Here is a 5,501-nt window from a genome sequence, read left to right on the forward strand (position 1 = left end):
CCGGGGTCCTCTTTCTTGCCCTTTTTGAAGGGCAAGAAAGAAGGCTTTTTCTCTTTTTAAAAAATAAAACAAAAAAACCATCAGCAACTAAAGTCAAAACAGATTTTAATTGAACAGAGGACTGCTGTAAGAGGACTTTAAAAGCATCTGCAGTTTGAAGTCTTTACTTCTGGATATTTACATGCTGATATATATCATTGCTTGTGTAATAAAATGAGGGCACTGCCCTCACAAGTGCTTGGACAACATCAGCTAAAAGACCATGACAACTGAGCTCTAAACCTGCAGCAGCTCAGACAAATTTGGTGACTTTACACAGTACCCCCAGGAGGAGGAAGAACAGTTTTATCCTCGACTTTCAGAGAAGGCTCTTAAGCATGTCTTGCAAGCCACATTTGACATTCAAGCTGTCCTACAAGGAAGGTGACACTTCTGACAGTTTCCTAGCAGCTTCCATTCTTTCTTCCCTGCTTAGCTGGAAGCAGTGTGGGCATGTCAGCAGAGTGCAGGCCATTAACTAGCAGGGGTGGTCAGGGAGGTAAGTTAGGACTACTGAGACACTCTTTGCCACAAAAAACCTCTTTGCAGTATGTCTTATGGTGGGGGAGCTCAGAGGGAGCAGTTTTTTCACCAAGGTACCATAGCAATCTCTTTCTCTGAGCATTGACATAATCTGTACCTGTGCTTTCTCTGCATAGCTTTTAGGCACTTCTGGCTAAGAACAAATCTGCTCCCCAAGGTCAAGTTCAGCCCCTGTGAAAACACTCAGCCTGTTCCTCTGGTGTGGGGCTGCCCGGAGCAGCACGATGCTGTGAACAGTTAGCTGGTGATCATCCAGCATAGGGGCCTGGCACCTCTCCACTGCACCATGGTATGCAGTGTAGGCTTACATCCCTCAGGATTCCCAAATAATTAATGTAGCTACAGTCTTAACAACCTCCTGCAGGAGCTGCCAACATAGAAAATGGTTTTTTGAGAAGTGGAAAATCTCAGGGAAATCTCTTATGTGAAAAGTTAATAGGCAGATACTCTCAAAGCAGCTTGGAGAAATGGTCACACACATTTCATTCTGATAAGTGGAAAATATGTGGTCAGACTGCTAGATTTGTCATCCTCTTTTTGTGCATTTATCAGCTATACAGAGATGACAAAACTGTGGGGGGTTTCTATCTCAAAGATGAGGGCCCCACCTCATTTAAGCTCTGCTGTTTGTGGCCTTAATCATTTTTTAATTGGCTTTTTTAAACTGTGCAATTACAAATACATCCTTAGCACCTTTCTAAACCAGAATGAATTATCTGGGCCAAAGGCTCAGCTTCCTAACTGCTCACCCCTGTGCTTAACTGTACTGGCAGGAGAAGCCTTGTTAATAATTCATAAGTAGCGCTTGCAGATTGAGGCCCTCAAGCACTTTTACTCTTGTGAATAAAGAAAAAAAGGGATTGCTTTATAAAGGTGTGACATTTATATTAAAAAACCCCCAAACAACATAACTTTGAACTTTGTTGGCTTGTTCATAAGAGCACATTGGAGATAACCTGATCTGCTCTAAAGTTCAGAGTGCTCATGCGTGAGCTTCTGAAACCCAGGAATAAAGCCAACATGGTCCAATGTCTCATTTGTCTTGACCATTTAGACTGCTGAGTTTCCTTAGCTGCCTGTTAGATTTCACATCTTCATAGGGAGTGCAATGCACTTTCTCTAGTTTAGCTTCCTTCTATGGCTGGATCAGATGGGCACATTGGAGTGCGAAGGCAAATTTGATTTCCTTGCGGACTTGGAGTTGAAACATGATGGCAGAGAGACATTAATCCTTTGAAGGCACTTCTCTGACAGCCTGTTTTGTGTTTCTGAGTAGATCCTTTGAGGAAAATCTACTTTACGCACTTCTCCCCCAACTCTCTTAGCATCTTCCTCTGAGCCAAGATGATTTATCAGATTTTTTTTTCCCCCCTCCATCAGATAAGTAAGTCAGGTGCATAATGCAGTGGAAAAAAAAAAAAAAGAAGTCCTCTGCTGACAGGAGTGCAATCACTCAGGTAGTATAATAACGGTGTTCATCAGAGGTGATTATGAAGACATTAATTCCTTTAGGAATTGACTGTATCTTCCCTGACAATAATGCCGACAGCAGTTTTGCTTAGAGATGTATTCTCTCAGAACAGACATTTATTAAGGTTTGGTTTCCTAGCAGTTGCTTGTTCTTCATTACAAGTTCCACTTCTCTGATTATTACCCTATTCCCCTGTGTAAAGGGAATTTATTAGCATATATCAGAAATAAATCTGGGATACCATATGTCAGACAAGCTCACCCCAGAAGCCAGATGAAGGGGGGGACAGGTTTTTATTCTTTGGCCTATGAAGTGCCAGGTTATGGAAACTAATAAAACAGATCACACATTCACACATGTTGCTCCAACCAAGAAAATCTGATAAACTTGCATTATAAAAACACTCCCCACACCTGCCAGCCCCCAGCCTTTACAGGCAATGACCTGGAGGTAACATGCTGTGGCTGTTCCTGCTCTCTCCTCTGCTTGACCTCCTGGCTCTCTATTCACCATCTCATCCCCTTTGCTCCTCAGATGGCAGCTCCTCTCTCTTCCCCACTGCTCCTCTCTATGTCACAAGGAGTAGATACCACTCCAGTGCTGCCCCTGCCACCTGGAGCAGCATCCCTATTGCTCTGCACCTAATTGAATTTAAAGAGAAGCAGGGAGTCAGTCTTGGGAAGAGGCATTTCCTGACCATGCCTTTATGACTCCAAATGTGGCATCTGCTGGGAGAATGAAACATCTCCTGAAGCTCTGCTCCTTTTTGCTTCCACAACTTCAACAGTTGCCTGCTATTTACTCTGTGGCCCAACATATCTTGAAACAATGTCTTTCTCCTGCAACTGACTTGCACTGTAGCTTCCTTCTAGGTTGGCCCTTTCTGTGACAGGAACATCCCACCTTTAGCCCAGTCCCAAGCCCATGTCTTCAGAGCAACAAAATGTGTTTTTTCCTATGTGGAAGGGTCAGACACAGCCCCCAGCTCCCCTCTCACTCTGAGCTGTGTGTGATGTAGCAGCCAGTAAAATGAGCTCTCAGCAGCCTGGGGGACAGACAGCACCCAAACACAAACAGTCCTCCACATGAAGGATTTGAGGCAGGGAATGTCAAAACCTAATGTTTTTGCTTCCTATCGCACAGGGTAGGGTATGCTGATGGATAACTTGTTTTATGGCTAGTGAAATCCAGTAGCAAGCAATTTCTAATCATCACTTAAGAAAAGTATGAAAAAACATAAATTAACATGCAATCCAGATGCACTTACAGATGCCAAGGCTTTGGCAGCATCACAACATTAGGTAACTTACTCTCAGTGTCAGTCTGAATATTAGACAAACACAAGCTAGAACCAAGCCTAAGCCAAGAACAATTCCATGTAAGGAAAGACCAAGGCATTACATTAAGTTCAGAGAAGCTCTCAGAGAAGGAAAGCTCAAGGTTTTCTGATGATCAGCTCCTCTTTGACAATTTGTTCTCCAGACCTTTGAGGAAACTTCAGCCTGAAATAGTTTAGCATTACATTATCAGAATCCCCTAAAGAAAATTGGACACAGAAGCTAAATATTAATAGGCTGCCAGCAAGCAGGGCTTCTATCCTGATTTTTAGCTAGGATAAAGATAGGTTTCTTGTTATTAGCTAGAGTAGCACTGTGTTTTGGTTTCAGTATTGGATTTGTTATGTTTCAGTTGTTGCTGGAATTTGAAGGACTTCCTGTTTTGCTGGTCTACAGGTGCAAGGTCTGGTGGGGATGAGGAATATTAAAATCAGGAAGCTAGATTGGCATTTGGATATGCCAATGGGATATAACATCACGTTCAGTATACTAGTGAGAGGCTCTCTCTTATGGGGGTTCACTCTCTCTCTCTCTGGCTTTTGCTCAGGTTCTTGCTCTTCCAGGATTGCAGTTTCAGGATTGCCGCTTCTCTGAGATCATTATCAGAGAACGGGTTGAGCTTGGTCAGCAGGTGGTAATTGCACTGTCACTCATTTGCATATTTTCTTACTATTACTATCATTATTATTTTAATATTATTATTAAGCTTTATTTTATTTCAGTGATTCAATTGTTCTTATCTCAGATTATGAGTTTCCTTACCCTTACCCCACCAACTCTCTTCCCTATCTCCCCTGGGTGGAGGGCAGTGAGTGAGCACCTATGTTTGGCTGCTACCCAAGTGAAACCACCACAGCTTCTCAGACCACTCTGTGCTGAAACAGTCATACTCTGAGCAGCCTCCTGGAAAGCTGTGCACTGGTAGGGAGCACTAAGGAGGTGGCAAAATTTCATTTCACACTGAAATCTAAAGACAAGACTCAGTAAGAAATGGCCACTGGCCAAGTAGTAAAATCAGGCCACTGTCAGGAATAAATCTGAAAAGATGGACAACACCAGAGCTAATCTAACATCAGAACCAGTATTTTACCACAGACCAAGTATGACACATAAATAGCTGTAGCAGCAGAGGGATAATAACAAAGTAGTCCCACTGCTTGTGGCAGCACTTTCTTTGCATACAGGTGCCACTGATTCAGTGCAAACCCCATCTCAGTAAGCATCATGTAAAGGGTGGGATTTCTCCAAACCCTCTGTGGTCCTGCCTTTGCAGTGCCATCACTGATGCTTCTCTTGTCATAGGACTCTCCAGAGCCCTGTCCATGAGTCCAGGAACTCACCATGGAAACTAGGAGTCACCTGAAAACAGCAGAGGCACAGAAAGGGCAATATCTCTTATGCTTGCCCCAGATAACTCACATAATCTTCCACAATGAATGTGCTGTTGGAGCTGTCTTAATTTTCCCTAGCTTCCCCTTGTGCTGCAGAAGCCTCATGGGGTGATTTAATGGAGTCTTTCCTTGGGGATGGAGATGAAGCCACATGGTTCTGGAGTCAGGGCAGAGTCACAGTTTCTACCCAGATCACGCTGGGACTCCAATGGACAAACTGCAGTCTACAGAACATGGGAGCCAAACATCTGCCACAGGAAAAAGGGAACACAACAAAAATGAGCTGAGAGTATCACAAAGGAAACCCGTCTTCCACCCAAGGGCTGTGCAGTGCTCAGTCACTTCTGGTAGAAACTGCCTGGAAGTGTAGATGTTAATGTTATGCCAGATCCAGTGTAGAAGCAGCAAGATTAATTCAATTTCATTATGAAATGATACAGGCACTATAAAGCATCAGCTTTCAAGTTAATAATTTATAAATTAAGTGTAAATAGCCCATATTCTGAGCTCCTCTCCAGCCACTCATTTATCCTTCCCCTGTGAAAAAGTAATGAGTCTATAAAATAGCTTGTAAATTTAGAGCAGTCAAGCTTTTTTAAAAAATCAAGTGCGATTTTCCTAGACACCCTGAAGGATTAGCTGGTTCCAGCCACTGCTGTTAATCAGTGGTCCTAGGTGTGCTACTATGCCACAGGAAAGGTTTTCCACCTCCTGCTAAGA

Source organism: Antrostomus carolinensis, unplaced genomic scaffold (genome assembly GCF_000700745.2).
Source record: "Antrostomus carolinensis isolate BGI_N321 unplaced genomic scaffold, ASM70074v2 scaffold13850, whole genome shotgun sequence".
NCBI lineage: Eukaryota > Metazoa > Chordata > Aves > Caprimulgiformes > Caprimulgidae > Antrostomus > Antrostomus carolinensis.